We start from the raw sequence: 10,173 nt of genomic DNA, 5'->3' as shown, positions 1-10,173 counted from the left end.
TATTCCCACTACCATTTGTTGAAAAGAAGACTGTTTTGAGGTGCCTGGGTGGATCAGTCTGTTAAGTGTCTGCCTTTGGCCCAGGTCATGATCCCAGGATCCTGGGATTGACCCCCACATCGGGCTCCCTGCTCAGCATGTAGTCTGTTTGTCCCTCTCTCTGACCCTCCCCCTGCTTGTGCAGGTTCTCTCTCTCTCATAAATAAGTACAATCTTGAAAAGACTGTCTTTTTCCCATTTAATGGTCTTGAAGTCCTTGTCAAAAATCATTTGACCATGTATGTGACAGTTTATTTCTGGGCTCTCTATTCTATTCTATTGGTCTATATGTCTACCTTAGCCAATAGCACTGTTTTCATTACTGTAGCTTTGAAGCAGGAAGTGTGAGTCATTCAGTTTTGTTTTGCTTTGTTTTGTTTTTTCTTTTTCAAGATGGTTTTGGCTATGCAGGGTCAGTTGAAATTCCATATGAATTTTAGGATGGGTTTTTCTATTTCTGTGAAAAATGCCACTGGGATTTTAATAGGGAGGGATTGCAATGAATCTATACATCACTTTGGGTAGCAGTGATATTTTAATAATAATAAGTCTTCCAATCTGTGAACATAGAATATGTTTCCATTTGTGTCTTCCCTACTACTTTCAGCAATGTTTTGTAGTTTTCATTGTACAAGTCTTTCACCTCCTTGGTTAACTCCTAAATATTTTTATTCCTTTTGATGCTTTTGTGAACGGAATTGTTTTTGTAAATTCTTTTTAGATTGTTCATTATTTGTGTATAGAAATGCAAATTAGTGAAAAAAGAGAAATGCAAATTATTTTTGCGTGTTGACTTTTTTTATCCTGCTACTTTGCTGAATTCATGATTTATTTTAACAGGTTTTTGTGTGTGTGGAATCGTTAGTTTTCTACATATATGGTCATATCTGCAAACAGAGCTATTTTACTTCTTTCTTTTCAATTTGGATGCCTTTTACATTTTTTTTTTTTAGTAATCTCTACACCCAGCGTAGGACTTGAACTCATGACCTTGAGACCAAGAGCCATATGCTCTTCTGACTGAACCAACCAGGTATCCCCATGCCTTTTATTTTTAATTTTTTTTAAAGATTTTAAGTATTCATGAAAGATCCAGAGAGAGAGGCAGAGACACAGGCAGAGGGAGAAGCAGGCTCCCTGCAGGGAGCCTGACACAGGACTCAATCCCTGCACTCAGGATCATGCCTCCAGCCAAAGGCAGACGCTCAACTGCTGAGCCACCCACACGTCCCCCCCATACCTTTTATTTCTTTTTCTTGCCTAATTACTCTAGCTTAAACTCCAGTCATAGTTTGAACAGAAGTGAAAGACTTATTCTTGATTTTAGAGTGAACACTTTCAATGTTTCATCATGTTTACTATGGGTTTTTATTCTATAGTTCTTACGATGTTGAGAAGTTTCTTTCTATTCCTAGTTTGAGTGTGTTTATTGTGAAAGCATGTTGAATTTTGTCAAATGCTTTTTTCTGTATTAATTGGGATGATAATGTGTTTTTTTCCCCTTCATTCTGTTGATGTGAATTATATTCATCAAGTTACATATGTTGAACCATCCTTACATCTCAGGAATAAATCTCACTTGATTGTGATGTATAATCCTTTTAATTCGTTACTGAATTCTGTTTGCTAGTATTTTGTTGAGGACTTTTGCATCTACATTCATCAGGAATATTAGTCTGTAGTTTTCTTGTAGTATCTTCATCTGGCTATCTTGTATGAGGCAATGCTGACCTCACAAAAATTAATTAATTGTTCCCTCCTCTTCAAGTCTCCTCTTCAATTTTTTGGAAAAAAATTGAGAAGAATGGGTGTTAGTTCTTCTTTAAATGTTTGGTAGAATTCACCAGTGAAGACACCAGGTCCAGAGCTTTTCTTTTTTGGAAGATTTCTGATCACTGATTCAATGTTCTTACTAGTTTTGGTCTACTCCAATTTTCTATTTCTTTGTGATTTAGTCTTGGTAGGTTTTGTGTTTCTAGCAACTTGTCCATTTCATCTAGGTTATCCAACTTGTTGACATACAATTGTTCATAGTATTTTCTCATAATCCTTTTAATTTCTTTCTTTTTTTAAAGGTTTTATTTATTTATTCATGAGAGACACACAGAGAGGCAGAGACATAGCCAGAGGGAGAAGCAGGCTCCATGCAGGAAGCCCAATGAAGGACTGGATCCTGAGACTCCAGGATCATGCCCTGAGCTGAAGGCAGACACTCAACCACTGAGCCACCCAGGCATCCCAATCCTTTTAATTTCTATAAAATTAGTAGTAATGTCTCACCTTCGTTTCTGAGTTTAGTAATTTGAGTCTTCTATTTTCTTTTTAGTCCATCTAGCTAAAGATTTAGTGATTTTGTTGATCTTTTTGAAGAACCAACTTTGCTTCGTTGCTTTTCTCTATTGTTTTTCAATGTTTCATTTATCTCTGCTATAGTCTTTATTATTTCCTTCCTTCTGTTATCTTTGGTTTTAGTTCATTCTTCTTTTTCTAGTTCCTTGAATTGTAAAATCAGGCTGTTGATTTGAGATCTTTTTTTTTTTCTAAGCTTTATTTACTTGAGAGAGAGAGAGAGAGAGAGAGAGAGAGAGAGTGCATGAGCATCAGTGGGGGGGGGCAGAGGAAGAGGGAGAGAGAATCTCAATCAGACTCCACACTGAGCATGCAGCCCAACACAGGGTTCCATCCTATGACCCCAAGATCACAACCTAAGCTGAAATGAAGAGTTGAACGCTTAACTGACTGCACCATCCAAGTGTCACAGACATCTTGTTTTTGTTTTTGTTTTAAGATTTTATTTACTTATTCATGAGAGACACAGAGAGAGAGAGAGAGGCAGAGACATAGGCAGAGGGAGAAGCAGGTTCCATGCAGGGAGCACAATGTGGGACTTGATCCCAGGACTCCAGGATCATGCCCTGGGCCGAAGGCAGATGTTCAGCTGCTGAGCCACCCAGGAGTCCTGACATCTTGTTTTTGAATGTAAGTATTTATAACTATAAATTTCCCCCTTAGTAGCACTTTCACTGAGTCGCATGAGGTTTGGTATGTCGTGTTTCATTTTTGTTCATCTCTAAGTATGTTCTTATATCCCTTGTGATTTTTTTTTGATCTGTTGTTTGTTTAAAAGTGTGTTATTCGGGGATCCCTGGGTGGCGCAGTGGTTTGGCGCCTGCCTTTGGCCCGGGGCGCGATCCTGGAGACCCGGGATCGAATCCCACGTCGGGCTCCCGGTGCATGGAGCCTGCTTATCCCTCTGCCTGTGTCTCTGCCTCTCTCTCTCTCTCTCTCTGTGTGACTATCATAAATAAAAATAAAATAAAATAAAAGTGTGTTATTCAGTATCCACAATTTTGTGAATTTTCCAGTTTCCCTTTTGTTATTGATTTCTAATTTCATCCCATTGTGGTTGGAGGAGAGGATTTGATGGGCTCTATCTTTTAAGTCTCAAAATCTATTGAGACTTAATTTGTAGCCTAACATACTGTCTATCCTAGAAAATGTCCCATATGCATGAGAAAAACAATATGTATTCTATTGTTGGGTAGAACATTCTGTATATGTCTGTTAGATCTAGTAGTTTTATTGTGTTAAGTTCTCTATTTTCCTACTTCTCTTCTGTCTGGTTGTTCTATCCATTATTGTGAGTGGGGTACTGAAGTTTCCATTTTTTATTGTAAACCTGTGTATTCCTCCCTTCAATTCTTATCAATTTTTGCTTCATATATTTTGATGGTCTGTCATTAGGTACATAACTATTTGCACTAAAATTCTTGCTATATTGAAATTTGTATTATTATATAATGTTCTTATCTCTTATAACCTTTTTTAAAAGATTTTATTTATTCATTCATTCATTCATGAAAGAGAGAGAGAGAGAGTGAGAGAGAGGCAGGCAGAGACACAGGCAGAGGGAGAAGCAGGCCCTACACCAGAAGCCTGATGTGGGATTCGATCCTGGGTCTCCAGGATCACGCCCTGGGCCAAAGGCAGGCGCAAAACCACTGAGCCACCCCGGGATCCCCCTCTTTTTTTATTTAAAATCTGTTTTGCCTGATATTAGTATATCCACACCTGGTCTCTTGATTACTATTTGCATGGAATATCTTTTTCCATGGTTTCACTTCTGATCTGTTTGTGTCTTTGGATCTCCAGTGATTCTCTTGGTTTTCTTGTTTGTTTATTTTGTTTTTTTTTTTAAGATTTTATTTATTTATTCATGAGAGACACAGAAAGAGGCAGAGACATAGGCAGAGGGAGAAGCAGGCTCCTCACAGGAAGCCCGATGTAGGACTTTATACCCTGAGCCACCCAGGTGTCCCTCCAGTGATTTTCTTGTAAACATAATATATTTGGGTCATTTAAAAAAAGATTTTATTTATTTATTCATGAGAGACACAGAAAGAGAGAGGCAGAGACATAGGCAGAGGGAGAAGCAGGCTCCATGAAGGTAGCCCGATGTGGGACTCAATCCTGGAACTCCAGGATCACACCCTGAGCTGAAGGCAGATGCTTAACCGCTGAGCCACCCAGGCATCCCTGGATCATTTGTTTTTATCCATCTATAAACCTCTGCCCTTTTTTCCCCTACATATATTTTTATCTTTAGGCACCAGACCAAAGTGACAGCAAAAGTGAAGAGGAGTTTGGCAAAAGAGTGTAGTTACTTCTCTATTCCCCTACCCTTTGGAAGAACAAATATCAGAACCATCTCCTGATGGAGAGGAAAGAAGTTGCCTTCACCTCTATTTTCAGCAAATGGTACTTGTAGCTTCCGACTGCAGGAGTCAAATTCTATAATATTTAACTTTATTTTCTTTACAAATACAACAAATGTAAAACTAAATAATGAGGATATGGTATGTTAACCGAACCCAAATAGGAATTTCATAATTTGGTAAGTCTGAAATAAATGTTCAGGACAGATAGTACAAACTAAGAAATAAATGTTCAGGACAGATAGTACAAACTAAGAAATGGGTTTGCCAGCAGTTCAGTGAAATGGCTAATAATAATAGAACAGAACATTACATTTAAATATTTACACTGAAATCAAAGAACATCAAATTTATAAAGGATACAGAGAATATGTAGATCTCACATCTACAAAGAAGTAAACTAAGATTCAAAAGATTAAGTGATGGAAATAGCTTAATGCAGAGAAAAGCTTGTGTCAAACTCTAATTTTGTCATTTACCAGCTGCATATCTTGGCTATTATTAACTTCTCAGAGTTTTAATTTCTTCTCCTGTATGAGATAAATGTACTATCTAATTTACAAAGTGGCTATTAAGATTATGATAAAATACCCAGCTGAATTTCTCAAAGCCTAACAACTGTTCAATAATTATTACAATCTCTTCCAAAGTCACAACCTATTGCAGAGCTGGTACTGGAACCCAGGTGTCCTGGCTGTTCCTTAATGTGCTGCCTTTTCCAAGGTTGCACTGTTTCAAAGCTTACATTTAAGTCATTTTATTTTTTTAAGATTTATTTATTCATTTGAGAAAAAGAGAGAGAGCACTCTTATGGTGGGGAAGGGCAGAGGGAGAGGGAGATAATCTCAAGCAGAATCTTCACCGGGTGTGTAGCCTGATGCTGGGCTTGATCTCACAACCATGAGATCACAAACTGAGCCAAAACCAAGAGTTGGTTGCTTGACCCATTGAGCCATCCAGGGTATACATATGGATGGACATATTCATATGACTTCAACTAAACCAAGGTCAAGTCTTGATCACTGTGAATGAATTGACTGGCCACATTTCATTCATCCCCATCTTTCAAAAGTTACATCCATGGCCTAGAGTATGACTGAATCAAGTTTGATATTAAACCATTTATTAAACCACTTCTACATAATTATTTCTCTTTAAGCCATTTCTATTCTCTTTGGAGGACATAACTAGATTAATTTCAAAATTAATCTTTGATAATTAGTATTATGTTCATAAATGAAGTACAGCACATTAATAGATTATTATATCAAAGAGAATTTGTGAATCTCAAACAAGAAGTAAGGGAAATTTTAAGAAGAAATGCTCATGTTGGGATGCCTGGGTGGCTCAGTATTTGAGCATCTGCCTTTGGCTCAGGGCATGATCCTGGGATTCTGGATCAAATCCCACATCAGGCTTCCTGCATGGAGCCTGCTTCTTCCTCTGCCTATGTCTCTGCCTCTCTCTCTCCCTCTCTGTGTCTCTCATGAATAAATAAATAAAATCTTTTTTAAAAAAAATGCTCATGTGGAGCTCTCCTCCCTATGTAGTACCCACCTTCCTGAAAAAAAAAAAAAAAGATTGCTTTTGTCCAGTAGACCATATTCAGTGAAGTTTGTCTGACTACCCTTGGGAAGAAACAAAGACATTCTTTCTCATTGGATGGGATATAATCTCTCTCTTTTGATTAAAGAGCTTAATCCATTTACATTTAAAGTAATTACCAAGAAGGAAGGATTTACTTCAGTCATTGTGTTGTTTTCTACATGCCTTATAGCTCTTTTGTCCCTCATTTCCATCACTACTGTCTTATTTTGTGTTTGGGGTTTTTCCGTTAGTGAAATGTTTAAATTCATTTCTCATTTCCCCTTATGTATATTCTGTAACTATTTTCTTTATGGTTACCATGAGGTAACATTTACATTTAACATCCTAAAGTTAAAACACTCTAATTTGAATTTATAGCAGCTTAACTTCAATAATATAACAAAAATTCTGCTCCTTTACAATTTTGTCTCCATCTCTTTTAGTTGTTGATGTCAAAAATTACATCTTTATACATTGTGTGCCCCAAAACATAAATATTGTAAATGCATTAGTTTCTTAAATTATGTAGAAAACAAGATTTGGAGTTATAAACCAAAATCACAAAAATACTAGCTTTTACATAAAAGCATTGTTTTTTTTTCTTTAAATGTATTTATCTCTTAAATTATATAGAAAACAAAAAGTACAAACCATTGTTACAAACCATTGTTACAATTATTTTTTAATTTTTGTGTTTTTAAAATCAATCAATATTTTCCTTTATAGCTTCAGATTTTGACTCATCCTTTAAAAATCTTTTCCCTAACACCTACACAAAAATAAATTCCAGACCTAAATGTAAAAGCTAAAATAGCAAAGAATAAAAAAATAACAGGAGATACTTCATGACTGGGGCAGGCAAAGGTGTCTTTTAAATGACACAAAAATAGATCATTAAACTATTAAAATTAGTAATTTTTGTTCATTAAAAAACCCAACAATAAAATAATGAAAAAACTTAAAAATAAAGAATGAAAAGGCAGACCATAGGATGGGAGAAGTATTTGCTTCTCTGTATATTGCAACAAAGAACTTGATTCCAAAATATCTATCTATATGTAAACATCTTACAAATTAATAAAGAAAAGATAGTTACCCAACACAAAAATAAGCAAACTACTTGAACAGGCACCTCACACAAAAGAGGATATCCAAGTGGTTGACAAGCTAATGAAAAGATGCTGAACATAAACAGTATTCAGGGAAATAAATGCACATTAAAATCACATGTTACTAAACTCACAAAGCTGGAGGATTTGAACCTAGATAATCTATTAACCTCTCTTGCTCTATTTACTTATGTTTAAACTGGGAATATTAATGTCTGTCTGGGAATTTATAGTCTTAGGAAGAATAAGTGAATTAACAAAAAACAGATAACCATGTAGTGAAATAGAGTGAATTGTGTACTAAAAATCCAGAGCTAGAGACACAGTGACTATGTTCTTCATCCAAAAATCAGCATAGATAGATTTAAAATGGTTTTTTTTTTTTTTTTTTTTTTTTAGGGAGCCTGGGTGACTCAGTAGGTTGAAGGTCGGCCTTCAGGTGAGTCACAGTCTCTAGATTCCAGGAGGAAGCCCTGCATCAGGCTTCCTACTCAGCACAGAGTCTGCTTCTTTCTCTCACTCTCTCTCCTCTGCCCTTCCCCACTGCTCATTCTCTCTCTCTCAAATAAATACAATCCTTTTTTGAGAGTGTGTGCCCATGAGCATAAGAGGAGGAAGGGCAGACTCCCACTGAACAGGGAACTGGAACATGGGACTCAATCCAGGGACACCAGGATCATGACCTGAGGCAAAGGCTCACATTTAACAGACTGAGCCACCCAGGCACCCCAGACTAAAAATGTTAAGCCTTCCATCTTACAAGTTTTACCTTGTTCTTTGTCAATGCCCCTTAATTCCAGAGTGCATGCTGCTGCAAGATTAGCCCATTGAGAGTCTCAGAGCATAGAGTGATACAGACCAGATACTTTAACTTGGCCTTATAAATCTGTCCCCACCCTCTCACTAAATCCTTTTAAGAAGCTTAGCCCACCTCATCTACCAATATAAATCTCCTCTCTCCTCCCTATAATAGTTACCATTTAGCGAAAAACATCCTTTTATTTCATTCTTGTAACAATCCCATCAGGTGAGTATTATTTTCTCACCCAAGAGATCATTCCCATTTTACAAGAAATTGGAGGCTTGGAGTGAATAATCCACTTATCTGAAGTCACAGAAATGTTCAGTGACAAAGCTGAAATTTAAAGATAGGTTTTTTCCAATTCTAAAATCTACATTTTCTATCACTGTGCTCCACTATCCCCCAACAGCATGAGCTGTTATTGTCTTTGTGGGTCTGAAGAGGTGGATGCCTGCGTCCCTATTCACAAGCATGCTGTTGGCACCTTGGCACTGCCATCTGGGCGGGGACTGTCCTGGGGGTGGCACAGGAAAGGAAAATCTCCTTAAAAAGAGATATGTTGGGGCATCTGGTGGCTCAGTCAGTTAGGTGTCTGCCTTCAGCTGAAGTCCTGGTCTTGGGGTCGTGGGATCCAGCCTGGAGTGGGGCTCCCTGCTCCTCAGGGAGTCTGCTTCTCCCTCTCCCTCTGCTCCTCCTCCTCCTCATGTTCTCTCTCTCTCTCTCTCTCACACACACACACACACACACATACACACTGTCTTTCAAATAAGTGGATAAAATCTTAAAAAAATATGTTGAGAAATGGTGTGTGTTGGATTTAGGAGTTAATGCGGGGGTGCTCTAGAACTTTCATTTGATCCCCCAGTGGGTCTGACTTCAGGTCAGTGAGAGCTCCTCTTCTGAGTTCGCATTCCACCCACACCCCCTTCTCAGAGTTATCACTGGAGTCCCCTCATCTATGACCCAGCACCGCCTGGCCAGACCACAGTAAGCCTAGACCTGGGACTAGCTGGGCCACCCACTGACGATTTCACCCAGAATCTTAGGTTCCAGGCTGCCTGGGGGTGCTGTCCAGAAGGTGGGGCCAGTATTTGCTAAAGTGGGAAGGAGGGTGGGGCAGGCAGCTGCTTACCTCAGCAAGGTTCCTTTAGAGGAACTAAGGCGTCCCAGGCAGAGCAGACAGGGACGTGTTTGTGTCCCAAATAGCTGATGCCTATTGACAATGGCATGGGACTGCCTTCAACCTGATTAAGTAGTTTCAATGTCTGCCATCAATCTGAGGAGGCAGGATGCAACAAGAATCCCTCTGAGTGTCACAAGCAAAGCACAATGCTCACCATGTACCTGGCCAATTTCAGATGCTTTACATGGATTAACTCCTGTCATCTGCACAACTCCACCAGGTGGCTACTATTATCACCCATTTTACAGGTAAGAAAATACAAACCGTAATTTGTAATTTGCCCAAGCTAGTAAGTAGTGATTATTCACCTGTAAAACAGGAATACAAATGTCGGCCCTAAACCTACATAACTCAAGGAGTTTCATACACAACTCCTATGCATTGGTAATAAAGAGTATTTCTTAAGCTGGAACCATTACAGCTTTTCTCCTAACACCTTTTGGGATAGAGGAAAGATTTTTTTTTTCCAGTGGGGTTCAGGTAATGTGGGTGCAAAAAGTTCCTGGAATGATCCAAAAAAAATTGGTAACCGTGGCAGGGTCTCCAGGCAGGCCAGGCCAGGGTCTGGGGTTTTTTGTTGTTGTTGTTGTTGTTGTTTATAGTTCAAAGATTGATTTTTTTGTTTCTTTTTTCTTTCTTTTCTTTTCTTTTTTTTTTTTTTTGCTTTTGTGAAGAAAAATAAGGTTATGTTTTTCGTTTGAAAGAAAACACGAGGAAGCCCCCCTCCCTGCTCTGCTT

The sequence above is a fragment of the Nyctereutes procyonoides genome, unplaced genomic scaffold (genome assembly GCF_905146905.1).
Source record: "Nyctereutes procyonoides isolate TBG_1078 unplaced genomic scaffold, NYPRO_anot_genome, whole genome shotgun sequence".
In the NCBI taxonomy this organism is placed as follows: domain Eukaryota; kingdom Metazoa; phylum Chordata; class Mammalia; order Carnivora; family Canidae; genus Nyctereutes; species Nyctereutes procyonoides.
This window is presented reverse-complemented; position numbering follows the sequence as displayed.